Source organism: Mastomys coucha, unplaced genomic scaffold (genome assembly GCF_008632895.1).
Source record: "Mastomys coucha isolate ucsf_1 unplaced genomic scaffold, UCSF_Mcou_1 pScaffold22, whole genome shotgun sequence".
Classification (NCBI taxonomy): domain Eukaryota; kingdom Metazoa; phylum Chordata; class Mammalia; order Rodentia; family Muridae; genus Mastomys; species Mastomys coucha.
In genome coordinates, this window is record NW_022196905.1 from 191,046,122 (window position 1) to 191,061,021 (window position 14,900).

The following is a 14,900-nucleotide window of genomic DNA, read 5'->3' on the forward strand; positions in this document are numbered from 1 at the left end:
CTCTCTCTCTCTCTCTCTCTCTCTCTCTCTCTCTCTCTCTCCCTCTTTCTCTCTCTCCCTCTCTTTGGATTAAGATATTATGTCTCTGTAAGATTAAAGAGGAAGGAAAACTTGTTTGTACACATGAGGTAGATCCAGGTCCTTCATGTAAGTATATCTATCTTGGAAACAGAATAGAGTTTGATTTTATCAAAACTTATTATTATAGTTCAGAAACTAATTCTAAAAATCCAAAGGCAAGAAAGAAAGGAATACTGTGAAGGAGGGATGTGTAAGGGGGGAAGAGAAAGGAGGGAACAAAAGAAGAGGAGAAGGAAGAGAGGCAAATGACATGGCTTTCTAATAAACGTTTGAGCTTGAGTTGTCAGTTGTCTGCATTAGAGAACTCAATGTGACTTTTGTGAATAAAATTATGAGCACACTGCTTCCCAGTGGGTTTACCAGGACAAATCATCTGCAAAATGTACCCCTAGACAAAAAAATTAGCTAACCTGTTGAATAGAGTTGCTTACTGTTTTGCATCTGGATGATAAATAGAGCCAAAAGTATGTTTGGGACAATATAAATTGAATCCTCTCTTTTTTAAAAGAATCAAGCTGGGACTCTCAGTTGAATCTTCAGGTCAGACGTGTAGTATATGAAACACCACTGCATTGAGATTCAATGATGGAAGAATATAACTCACATATTTGTAATTGTATATAATATATGATTCCACTTCCTTTGAAATATATTTTATAAAATCATTATTTCTTAATTCCTTTATTTTCCCAGGTAGCACTTTTGGTACCTTTGTGTTTAGCTGATACTTATTGGCTCAGCAGTAGTGATGTGGTTAGAATACAAAATGCCCCTCAGAGGTTCAGCATCTTAAACATTTGGCCCAACTGGTACTGCCTCTTGGGAAATTGGTGGAACCCATAGGTGGTGTTCAGGAAGAAGGGAATCACTGGGCATCCAACCTGAGTTTTCATATCCCAGTCCTACTTTATGCCCTTACTCTGTTTCTTACACAGATGTAACTGGTTAGCTCCATCCTTCAGCTGCTAAGCCTTCCCAGTCTGCTGCCATAACCCTCCACCATGACTTTGTTCTCTGAATTGCTTAGCGATAGTATCTTATCATTTGCTGAGAATATAATGAAAAATCCTGCCATTCTGCATGAATTGATATGACGCGCTATGAGATAAAGTTCATTAGAGAAGATCCTTCACCAATCCATAGGTTACTTTGTAATATTAATAGTAATTTTCCTCTTATTAGTAAATTATGACACTATACTCATGATAGTTATATAAAATTTGCATAAATTCAATGCATTTTTAAAAAATTTAATGTAGAATGACTATTTTATTCAATTTTCTTTTTCCCATTTATGATTCAATCAAGTTGTAAGTACATGCCACGTGTAGAAAACATTCATGGAATTTGTTGAAATACATAAATAGTTGTTGTAAAATACCTTTTACTCCCCATAGTATATCCATGGAATGGTTAGAGGCCTAAACACTCCATGTGATTCATAGATGATATGAGATAAAAAAGTCTTTCTTATTTTTCAGTGCACAGAAATAGAAAATCAAATAAAAATAAAAACCATGGTTAGGTTTTACAGGAATCCCACATAATTCAAGGAAGACATAGTATAATTTGCTTTGTGTATAGAAAAGACAGAAGTGAAAGGGGAGTGAGAAAAGATAATGACTGTTGTTTTACAACAGTAAATAAGTTTTTATTCCTTTTGTTTTACAAACCAGGCCTAGATAAGTCTCTCTGGCCTCAGTTTTGACAATTCACACTTTTGACAATTCACATTTTCCATCAACTGTTACTCCCCAGAAGGGAATAAAAACCAAACAAACAAACACCCCCTCAATAAATAACAGTATAATTTCACTCTTTAGCACTTTGGAGATTACAAATTAGAATTTAAAACCTTTAGCTTAATATGACTAATTTTCACCAATCACAAGAGAATAAATATTACCAGCAATCCTGTTATAGGAAACTCTTCCCAAATGACTCTCATCCCAACTACTTTCTCACCTCCACCTCCTGATTTCAGCAGCCGCTCACAGTATCAAATTAAAAAACACTAAGTGTGAAACCAGAGGGAAACCATTACTAAGATAATGTTTCCTAACTGCTACACATTCCACTGTTCTTGTCAATAGAATCAAGAGGCTGACAAGCAGTGAACAATGAATCCAGAATCAATAGAATACCATATGCTTCTGGGAGAGATTGCAATTACTGCCTTGGAAAGCACTCTAGCAAAATTTCAATATTAAGTCAATGGTCTAAAGGCCTCTATTTAGATGCATGTTATACCAGCTAAAATGGGGAATGATATTTTAAGTTGATTCTTATGACAGGTTAATGTGTATGTATGGGGCTAGCTACTGTAAAAAATGTAAAATCTAGGAAGTAAACCAGCCAGCTCTCAAACCACTTCTCAGGAAATGATATTTATAGCATGCAAATGAAATGAAATAAATCTTCATGTCCTAACAAAGTATTGTTTTGTATTTGTCTTGTCCATCCATCTCATGATTTATAAAGTACTATAATTGTACCCTTTATAATTCTACTTATTGAATAATGCAAAAGAAATCATATGCTACACTTCTGGTTGGAGAAAAATAGTCCATCTTCATAAAAAGATTGTGGGGCATTATATTAATGGATTCTTTTTCTCTTTCTAATAGCACCAGTCTATATTTAATAGCCCAGAGGACAAGTTAATCCTGTTAACATGGTGATTTCATGTGTCTGTCTAGATTATAACTCCCCAAAAGACATGAATGGCATAATCCTACTAATTTCAAGCTAACAAAAAAAATAAAATAAAATATATTTTATATGTGTGTTTATCAGAAAATTGCTGAGATACATTTCTGAGTATTTTTATTTTTGGCAGAAGTGTCAGTTGAATCCTAAGGCATGTCATACTCAATACTCTGTGCCTTGGAGAAAGGTTATTCTGACACTTAGGTGAAAAGAGAAGCAGGCTGAGTTAACACTGATGGTGCTGATGGCATAGTCCATGGTTATTTCTTTTCAGACCTCTGTGATGGGAAAGTAACAATTTAGTATTTCAGGTGAAGAGAGCACAGCAAAGCAGATTGAAGTTCTTAAAAAATAAAACACTTTGACTTACATGGTATGATAGGAGGGTGAAAAGGGAGAAACTACCAGAAAATAGCATTGACATTCTCTAATAAAAAGAGGTTATTAATTTATAGTCATTTGTATAGAGTCAAGTGACAATTTTTAGTTAATTTAAGGTACAGATTATAACCTAACAGAGAAAAGGGGAGAAGGAGGCTTAGGCCTTAGATAAAGCTGAATATGTCACGGTTTCTACAACTTGTCAGTAGTGATATATTTCTGTAAGTTGTTTTATGGTTTGGTCTTATTGTCTATGTATTCATAAATTATTAACTATTACTTATTAGAACACGGTTTACTAGAGAACAAGCATCAACTGCGCTCTCATCAGTAAATAAAGGAGAGGATTAAAGGAAAGGGTGAAATGGACATGAGCTTTTATTTATTTGGATGTAATTATTTTTTCTTATATCTTATTATGTAAGAAATTCTGGCAATAGCAAAATACAGTTTTTTTTGTTCAGTTACTGATCAGCATGTATAGAAATTTCCAGAACACCTTTTATTAATCCCTCATTTTTGGTATTGTCTTCAGTAAGCAAGGCCAACCGTATTAACTGTTATGTTACTTTTTCATATAGCTATTGCCCAGAAACTTAAAAGCATGGTATATTATGACCGTATTTGTCAGGCTGCTGAGCTATAGCAAGCTGGAAGAGGAGACATGAATAGATAAATAGATGGGGAAGTGTGCTTAATGAATATTTACTATATTAGGGGTGTGTTAAAGCAAGAAATGCTTGTAGGGAGAAATGAAAGACTATTCAACTCCTGATGATAAAGTTTGGTTGTAGAAGCTGATCTGGCTGTATCCAGGGTAGACCCCATATGTCTAACAGACTATTTGCCCGCCATTTGTATCTGTATAATTAGGTCATTTGGTAATAAAACAAAGAAAGGCATTGATAATGATAAGAAATGATAAGAAAAATTTAATCATTGAAAATCATTACTTACTCAGGTGTTTCGAAAGAGAATGTCCCCCCACCACCACCCCAGGCGCAAACATTTGATTTTTTTTTTCCAGTTGTGCAAAAATGACTAGAAAGTGTGACTTTGTTAGAGGATGTATGATACTGGGTGTGGGCTTGCCAGATTCAGTCTTGCTCTCTGTGACTGTGGCCTGTGGATGATGATGTAAGCACTCAGCTACGGCTCAATGCCATTCCTGCCAGCTTACCACCAGGCTCCCAACCATGAAGATTATATACTAACTCTGAAGCTATAAGCAAGCCACAATTAAATGCTTACAAAATAAGTTGCCTTGGCCACGATATTTTATCCCAGGAACAGAGCGGTAACTAAGACACAAAGTCAATAGGTACAGTAGATAGAGGATGTGAATACAGGCACTATATACTGGATGGAAGAAGGGAACACTGGCCTGGATAAATGGCTGCTTCTTGACTTTTCTCATGTTAGTTTCACTATACTGCTTGCTGATTGTGAGACATATGTGTCAAAACCTTTTAGGTTAAAGCAAAACAACAATAAAATATTACAGAACACGTAACATAAAATACGTGGTATTTGATCAAGTAAATTATCAATGGATTTAACAGAACTAAAAATATTTGAAAAAAACAGAGAAAACAATGTCTGATAGGCGAATCACGAATGAAATATATTTAATTATTATAATTCATTGTTAGGTTATAATGAACGTAATTTAAAAAAACAATGGTTTACAAACAAGTTAATACAAAATGTTAACTAAAACTTTCTAATCTGAATTTGAATAGTTATTCTACTATAAAGTGTTCCAAATGAAGGAAAAGCTATTTTTTTATTTAAAGGATAATTTTAGCTTTTCTTATCTGAGTTATAATGCTTTGGCTCAAATATTAATTTTTGGATTAGTCGACACTCCCTTGACTTATAGTTTTTCCATTGGTTTCCTTCATCTAATTTATTGGTTTTGTTAAGTGAGTATATAGTGCAAGTAGATGAGGGAATTAAAAAAAATGGTTTGGGGTTAAAATAAATAGAAGAATGAATACACTGTGTAATTTGTATGGGTTAAAATAAATAGAAGAACTGTGTGATTTGGAGCTAATCCATTTTCACAGTGTTTAAAACTTGAAATGTTAATTTTCTCTGTTGTTAAATATTTACCATGTAGCTGAAAATGAGATTAGTGAACAAAAAATAATTAGATGAGTCAAATAAACCAAGTATGTACAAGGCTTATCATTAGTCATTTGGAGTGAATTTAATATAGTTTTAGATCATAAGACTGTTACACAACACAGGAACATATATTCCGTGACTAAATGTTTACTCACATTATGTGATGCTTTTATGTGCGGTACAGCGTAGCAGACATCCAACCTATGCTGATGTGAGTAATACATCTGACTTTTATTAATGCTGACCTCTCAGAATATATATAGATTCTCATGGTTACTTACGTTCACATTTGCAAAAGTTCTATAATGAAAAACAAACATTTAGAGTAAACTAAAGATATTAAAACTAATGTCTATTTTTTTCTTTGTCTAATCTCACTAGACACAAACACATACAATAACTACTAAAAACTATGTATTTGATGCTTTATGTATAGTATATTCCTACAGTGAATATCATGAAAGTTCAATATAATATATTTGAAATTTTTATCCATATAGATTCAGTAAGATAAAATCAAGGTATATTACTGTCCTTTTGTGATTTGATTGGTATGAGAGCCTTAAAATTATTAATAATTATTTTATTAGGGCTATTATTTTAATCAAGCACCATTTAATTTATATGAATTGATCTTTGTTATTCTTGACAGACAAAAGTAAGCATTTTTATTCCTTTAATGATGCGCATCAAAAATATGATTACAGTGTTAGGAAACTTCCATGAGACTTGGCTTTTCTCTAAAGCAAATAGGTCATTAAGCTTCCTTTAAAATCTTTAAAGGTTCAGAAATGAAAAAAAAACTTAATAATCACTTTATAGAAGTATATATTGTTTTAGAATCTAATTTCATGTTACTTTAGAAACTAACTTCAAAAAGAGAATCTGAATTTCCCAAAGCTTGAATGATTTATATGATCAAGTGCCGTTTAACCCTTGGAAATTTAACCAGAGAATGATAATATTCCCTGAGACAACATTTATCTCTGTCACTTTGCAGAATATAGCATTAAGGCATTCAAACATTGCTTTCTCCAAACAAACAAACAAAAAGTTTGAAAGAAAAACTAAAATCCTGACCATATTATGTAAAATAGAAAAAAGAAGTCATCTTAAAATTCAGATTAGGGTACCATTGAAAATGGCTATATTGTCTGAAAGGTGATTCTTAAGCATAATATATAGAATTTGAAAGGAGGACTTTGTAAATGAATGGTTGTAGTTGCACCATCTAATTATAGAGCACAAAGCACCTGGTACATATATCCTAATGGTGAGTGAGGGCATCATCCTGATTGTGATTGGCCACTTACTGGTATGAAATTGCAAAAATACAATACCAAGTGGAAAGCAGAAGGAATGCATTAATATTTACAGACATGTAAAACATGGTAGTTTTGTATATACATTCCAGGATAGTAGTTTTGCTCAATATTTAAAAGGAAAGTAGGTGGGGCCTTTTAAAACATTGTATCATAGTAAAAATTATTATACAGGAAAGCTAGAATGCTTGATTTTTTTTCACTTGCAAATTTCAACCTAAAATGTAGTCATGTAGCAAGCAGGTGCTAACTAACTAAACTGCAGAAAGCACTGGTGATTAGGCTCTAGACTTGGAGTCTGCATAGACGCAATTGTCATGAATGCCAGCTCCAAACAATGAGTGTAGATTGTGTTTTATGCCTTTGGGAGAGGAAAAGGCATGGACTGCTTGCTCAGTAGTATCCACTGCCTCATGCTCCTCTTTGTTATGTTTACAGCTAGAAGTATTCTTATTGTAACAGAGCAAATAGTATTATCTGGCATTTGAATTTTCAAGAGCACAGTGTTAGGATGTGTGGTGGTTTGAATAGACTCAGATTTGAAATGCTTCCTCAACAGGAAGAAGCACTATTGGGAAGTGTGGCCTTGTTGAAGTACGTGTGGCTGTGTTGGAGAAAGTGTGTCAATAGGGGAGAGCTTCGGAGTTCAAATTCTCTAGCCAGGTCCAGTTTCTCTCTCTCTCTCTCTCTCTCTCTCTCTCTCTCTCTCTCTCTCTCTCTCTCTCTCTTCCTCCCTCCCTCCTTCTCCCTCTCTCTCTCTCTCTCTCTCTCTCTCTCTCTCTCTCTGTCTCTTCCTCCATCTCTCCATGTCTCCTCTCTCTCCTTACTCTTCTCTCACTCCTCTCTCTCCTCTCCCCCCTCTGTCTCTGTCTCTCTCTCCCTTCTATTTTCAGAGCCAGATGTAGAACTCTCAGCTACTCTACAGCATTATGTCTGCCTGCATGTTGGCACGACTTCCACTATGAAAATAATGGACTAAACCTCTGATCAATAAGCCAGTCTCAATTAAATATAATAGTCACCATGGTCATGGTGTCTCTTCACAGCAATAGAACATTGAGTAAGTCAGAAACTGGTACCAGGGACTAGGATATTTCTGTGACAGGCCTGACATGTTTTTCTATTAGCAGAATGAGAACTTTGAGACTTTGAATTAGAAAACCTGTTGAGTGATTTAAGGAGGGTTTAATGGGCCATACTAGTAGGAGCATGGAGATAATGGTGCTGAGAGCAATGTAGATCATAACTCTCCAGCTCAAGAGGTTTCTGAAGAGAGGACCATTAGTAAGTGGCCTAGAGACTATTCTTGTGATGTTTGGCTAAAATGTGGCTGCTTTTTGCTCTTGTCCACAATATCTGATTTTGGCTAAATTGAAGTGTTTTGGATTAATGAAGTTGGCCGAGGATATTTTAAAACAGCCTAGTATTAACTGTTTACATGGTTTTTGGTGGCCAGTCTTATGCAGTTCTATAATACAGGAATAAGCTGAGCAAGGAAAAATACCAAGTGTACATTCTTTAGGGATAAAGAAAGCATGAGGAAGTATAATGGAGCTAGGTCCAACTGAAGGAAATAAAATATTTAAATGTAATTAAGGGAGTGGTAGTGTCCTCTGGATAAAACCTCACCAGCCAAGCTTCCATCCCAGCACTCAGAGGCTGATTGATCTCTGAGCTCAAGGCCAGCCTGATCTACAAAGAGAAGTACAAGACAGCTAAGTTTTGGTGGCAAAGGAAAGCAGAGATAACAGAAAAGGTATTTGAGTGAGGGGTTGCATGTTCCTGCCACAGCAAGCAGAAGAATTTGGCAGCTTTAGCCAAGCCACACAGTTCTGGCTTTGGGATAAGGGATGTAGGAGATAGGTTATGGAATCTCCTTCTGTGGTTAAGGAAAGTGGCTGAGTCCAGACAGTGTCCAAGGTGTCCCTCCATGGAGAGAAGCTTTAGTGTGATGCTATAAAGGTAAAGCCTGGATCACCTTGGAGATCACCAAGATGGTGGAGTTGGCGCAGTTGTGGGATATCTTCCAAGGATAGCAGCTAACAGAGTATAGACTCAAACCAAGAGGGAAAAAAATGTGTTGCATTGACCAAGCCAGTTCAGTCAGTCAACAGGGTATAGAGCGCAGGAGTGAGGACTGAAAAGAAAAAGACAATTAGGCAAACATTATAACATGACTCCAGCCAGTGCTGAGGCTGAAGTGGCTTTAATTTTTCCCATCCAGCTTTTCTACCATTCTAGGTACTAGCAGAGAATAGGGTCAGTTCTCAGATCAAAGACAAAGTGATTAAACAAGGCAAAGAACAAAGAGATCACACCAGGTAGTAATCAAACAAAGCAGTAAGCAAAGTCCCCAGAATCTCTGGGTCTGCGTCCTTTTAGGGATTAACAAGACAAAAAGGAAATCACACATTCCTTGGCTGTGTTCACCTTGATCCTTGCATTAGCCAAATGTGAGTGTTCTTATCTGATCCTATTCTTCCTCCAAAGCCCAGTGACAAGTACTTGCCAAGTTTCTATAAGCAGCAAATTGCTATAAGTGGCATCAAAAGCTATCCACATTGCATTCAGCAATGATGAAAGAAGTGGGGATCTCAAGAGCTCTTTGATGTCAGTTTGGAGTTTGCCCATCTGGTGTTCGGTCTTGCTTTGTGGTCCTACTTCCTCACTAGGCTCCCTTCCCTTCCTTTTGGAATGGTATTGTGTATTTTGTGCCATTGTGTGTTAGAAGTATGTGATCCACCTTTTGATATTGTTTTACAGGGCATTGTTGGCATCAGGGCCTCTGAAATCTGTGATGTCACATGGGTGGGCCTCACAGACCTGCTGCCAAGACAACAGCCACCATATTCCCAGAATCCATTGGGCTCACCTCTCACCTTTACCTGTGGCCACCACATCACCAACCATATGCATATGGGGAATGCTCCTCCCTTGCTCTCTCCCAATGAAATCTCTTACACATGGAACTGTTTGGGCCTAGTGTGTGTTGGTGTCTGATGAGAGCTGCTATTCTAACACATCAGGCATCACAGACAAGACATTGATGTGACTCCAAAGAGACACTGAAGTTTAAACTTTTAAAACATTGTTGAAACGATGATAGAGTACAGGGATTTTTGAAGGTGCACTGAATTCAGTTTTGAATTATGATATAGCAAAAAGCCTATAATGGCCAGGGTATTGAATGGTGTGGTTTGAATATGAATGGTTTCTATAGGCTCATAGATTTGAATGCTTGATCACCAGAGAATTGCACTATTAGGTATAGAGTTGTTGAAGTGTGTGTAGCCTTGTTGAAGAAAGTAACAAAATCTTTCTTGTGATCTAACTTGTGAACTGGTAGCCAGAAAAATTAAATGTTTTCCTTTACAAGAGTTGTCATGGTTGTATGCTATAAGGAAAACCAAGGGTCTGAGTAGAATAAAGCTATTGGGTGCCCATATTGACCTGACCAGTAAAGAAATAAAAATAAAAATAAGCTAAAAAAAGAAAGCTAAACCAAACCAAAACAAAAACTCACTTATGTCATACTGTGGAGCCTGACATAAAATTACCTTTTTCCAAGATAAAGCCTCAGGGACTATTATTTAGATTTTCCCTATCTTAAGCACTCTCCCTGTTAGAACAATTACAGTATGAAGAACTATGACATATATTCTGTCACCTTTTAGAATGCTTGACATTAAAGCAGACACCATATCTAGCTGTCTTTAGCCAACTGTTACCCTGGTTCTGAAGGTTCTACGTCTTCTGACCCTTTTCTAGGTCCCCTACTTCATTTCCTGCCAATCTCCCTCTCTTTCTCTAATTAAGCAAAGGTACACTGACAGCTCCTCCCTCACACACCAGTTCTAATAGTAACTCAAGGCCTTTCCTTCTCTGCTGACAGCCAGGGAAGCTCTTTTCCATCTCCAGCTTATTTGGGATTTGTTTTTTCACTCTCAGTTTTTAACTTAAATATGAGTTCCTGAAGAATGCATATCAAACACATATAGTTTTTCCCAGCAAAGAAAAATTGCATGCCAATTGTTTCAACTTGGAATCATACAATAGAAGTACCATGTAGACAGAAACAGTTTTGTTTTTCTTAGCTCTCTTCCTCCCTCTCTCTTTCCTTTCTTCCCTCCTTCCCTTCTCCCCTCCCTTTCTCTCTCTGTGTGTATCTCTGTCTGAATCTCTCTCTATTTCTTTGTCTCTATCTCTGTCTCTTTTTCTCTCTCGGATGAGTCCTGCTTGGCCATCTAAGGGCAAGGGTATGACATGGTTCCCACCTCTGTAACAGAGACAAGAGGGTGCGAGCCTCCACAAGTGTCAATGGTTGCTATGTGCTGTGAGCATAGAGCTTGTTTATAATGTGTGTGTGTGTGTGTGTGTGTGTGTGTGTGTGTGTGTGTAACTTCATATTCCTTTTTAGGGAAATATTCTTTCTGCCAAAGTTATCCACAAATGTCCTCTCTGCCAAGGTTAATGTCCCCATCATCATCAGAGATAGTGTGAGTCTGGGAATCATTACTGATGGAAAGAACTCTAAAACATATGAGTTTAATAATATATAATTTCTCAACTTGGCAAAATATGAAGCTGCATTATGAATTGCATAAGTACCTTCACAGATCTAAAAAAGCAACAACAACAAAAAACAAACAAAAAAAACCCAGATGCAACTGCATTAGGATCCAGCATCTCACAAAGATACTAAGGAGATAAAGGATTTAGGGAGTGGTAATTACAGGGCAAAGTCCCTCCCATCAAATTTTTTGTCTCTGATTAACAAAGGTGGGTGGATCTCTGTATTGTATTGCCCTGTTTTGGAGGGAAGTGCTTGCTGTCTCTTTTTAGGAGTTCAGGACCTGGGATCATGGAATGCTGATTCATGGGGTGACGGAGGAGAAACGTGGAGTGGATGACTGGATTGATGTGTGGATGGAAGAATGGGCTTTTGTTCTGCATAAGTTGTGCTAGCAGAGAGCAATAGCAGTTCCATGGTAGAATTTTTTTTTTTTTTCTAGCAAGAGCTGACCAGCCTGGAGATCTAGAGAGTATACACAGCTCTTTAAGAATTTTTTCTAAGAAGATTTCTGATTTTGGTCAGAGAATCCATGGAGAGCAAACACAGCTCTTTTAGAATTTTTCTAACAGGATTTCTGACCTTGATTGGAAATCCCAAGAATTACTTAGTGAGCTAACACAGCCTTTTTAGAATTTTTTTTCCTAGAAAATCCAAGCATTTTTTTATAGCAGCTTTTCTGATTCCCATGGGAAAACCCATGAGCTATCCAGAGAGCTTTTAGAATTTTTTCAAGCATAAATGCTGACTCAAGCAGAAAGCTATCTCCGGCAGACTACAGAGCCAAGATTTATCTGCAGAGAGCTGACTGGGGACCCATCTCAAGCAGACTACAAGGCTGTCAGCTTGCTCCCCATCATTTGATTTCAAGTCTGTTTATAAATGATCTCAAATAACACTTCCCTCCAAACCCCTCTGTAAGCTAAGGCTGGACCTTGCCCCCCCCCAACTCTCTCTCTCTTTCTCAGGGTTGGCTATGTATGCCAGGCTCTCTATGAACCAAAAACCCTACAGCCTCAGACTCTTGAATATTGGGATAACACTTATGCACCTTCATAAGCTGTTATTGAGGGACCCCAACAGGTTTTTTCTAGTCCTACATCTTCCTTCCATCTTCCACCTCCCAGCTGGAGTCAACACTAGGCCAAGTTCCATTCTCTACCCACAGAGACATTCTTGAGTAAAAAAATTCTCAAAATGTACTGACCCTCTGAAAAGTCCCAGGTAGAGTTTAAATATGTGTCATGCTTGCTAGCCAATATATTTAAAGGTCAATATGCTTAGCCAATATGTTTGAACTGTAAACATGCTGATGTAACCTGTGCCCCTAAAAAGTATAAAAACTGCTTGTAATAGCCATTTGGGGTCACCTTCTAGTCACCTTGAGGGACTAATTGAAGGTAGACCCTGATGCTCTGGAAAATAAATCTTTTCCTTTTGCATTGATTTGCATTTTGGTGTCTTACTCTGGGCATCTTGAAATAAATACCACTGACCTAGGTTCGGGGTCTTATATTACATATTTATTTACCAAGTTGGGGGGATGAACATAAGGCTTTACATATGCTAGGCAATCTTGCAACCATTGATTTATAACCCAGTCATTTGATTTTCTTGAATTCCTAAATTCTACCAATATCTAGTTCATAAAAACTAGACAGAGACAGAGAGAAACCATGTGATCAGCAAGTCAGAGTCTTACTCTGTCCTTCTTAAGGCTCACAATCTACTGAAGGTGTTAGGATGATGGGCATGTCCTAAACAGGGTGTGTCAAGGGGATTTTCTAGGAGAGATCTTCTCTCATTCAGTTGGGTAAATAAATTTAATCAATTCTTTTTTCATTATGAAATTTAGCTGTTACAAAGTCACTGTTTTCTTTTTAAATATTTTCACTTAGATAAAGGGTCATTTATTCCTAAATATCTCCCTACAATATATTATATTTTATAATTTTCAGAAGAATTTATAAGGCAGAGGAATCCTATAGTTGTAATTACACCACATACTTTGAAAACATTTATACATGCCAGATCCCTGGAGTGACTAAATACGCAGGATTCCTCAGGCCATCTTTACCATTTCTAAAGAAGGTTGCCAGGGCCAATTCTAGCCCTTAGATACTGCTGCTACTGTTGCTGCTTGAACAGGAACTTCACTGATAAAATCTGTGGACATGAAAAAATATCAAACTATATATTTGGAACTGAGTCTTATATTGCAGAGTATAACTTTTAGTTAATGCCTGAATTTTACTCCTACTCTCTACTCTGTCCTGGTGTTTTATGATATAATATAATATTGAGACATATTAGACATTTGAAGTACTCAACAGGTAAGAGAGAATATTTTCTTTTTGTTTAGAAACTTCTAAAATTCTACAGCCAAGTGTGTTCAAAGTATCTAATAAGATCTCTTAAAAAAGAGAGATCATATTGTGATTAAAATTACTTGTGACTTACTTACTTCTTGCTATTAATATTTTATTTCTGATGAGTTGAAAACTTTCCCTATAGTTAGCAGTTAGCTTCAGTAGGTAAAATATAGATTTTTAAAATGAGGAATTTTAAGGTTAAATACTTATTCAACAAGGTTAAATTTTCAGAAGTTACAAGGTGACTTCAAAAATAAGATGATAAATCTTACATTTTCCTAATTAGTAGGAATATTGTCATGTATCCATTCTTACTAAAAGAATTTGATATATATATTATAAGTGGCATAGATTGTTATAAGAGCAGAGACATAATATAAAATTTTCTTTATTAAGAAAATAAACATTATAGCACATCTGTTCTTTAAATGTAAGGATAGATTGCAGTGAATAGGAGCTGAAAACTTGATTACTTTCCCTGAAAGTTTGGCCAAGACCAAGGAAACATGGACAGAGGAATGTAAAGATAGACACTGTATAGAAAGCTAGATAAAGAGATTAAGCTAATCATGAGGATGATGAGGCTGGAGAATGATATAAGTTCATGTCTAGAAATTTTTAAGTGGCAGGAGAAAATCTTAAAAGGAATACAATGGGAAACCAAGCTGAAGATATATATATATATATATATATATATATATATATATATATATATATATATATATGTATATATGGTATTTTATGAAGAATTGAAAAGTAAGATGGGACCAGAATGAACATATACTGGAGGAGAAAACCATGGCTATTTCTTCACAACCAGATACACAAGGATATAGAAGAAATTTTAAAGGCAAAAAGTGAAGTTACTTCATTTTAATGATAAAGAGTGAAGTCAACAGTTTTATTCATGAAACTTGGACTTAATGGCAAGTTCCAAACAGGAGCAGGCTTTGTGGCACCCAGGCATCATCCCCACTTATACCCTTGCTGTTGTACAGATATTTAACTAGAAAGGACAAAGCAGATTTTTAAAAACCTAGCTACACCTCTAAGGACCAAAAGAAATATACAGAAATGTGTCCTAGATACATAATTAATATATTAATGTTTTCCATCCTATTCCTGAATTACCATTTCCAAACTTCTGAGTTCATCAGGTTTCAATGAACATGGATTAAAATTCATTAAGTGGACTTTGAAGAAATAGAAACATATTGAGAATGATTATATTCAGGGGGCTTAAAAACAGAAGAGGAAGAGAGAAGAGATGTTGGGTTGGAACACTGTGAATGTGATTTTAAGATATTGGAAGTTGGGTAAGGATAAAGGAGAAAA

At 36.1% G+C, this 14,900-nt stretch overlaps 1 long non-coding RNA gene and 1 other non-coding gene across 3 annotated transcripts in view; one reads left to right on the forward strand and one right to left on the reverse strand.

Moving 5' to 3' along the window:
- LOC116069267 overlaps nt 1-14,900 on the reverse strand; it is a 1,149,691-nt gene that overhangs the window by 793,540 nt on the left and 341,251 nt on the right. The window lies entirely within an intron of this gene.
- On the forward strand, nt 11,731-11,793 carry LOC116071683. Its single transcript, XR_004111072.1, has one exon. It is a non-coding gene; the product is annotated as a U7 small nuclear RNA (small nuclear RNA).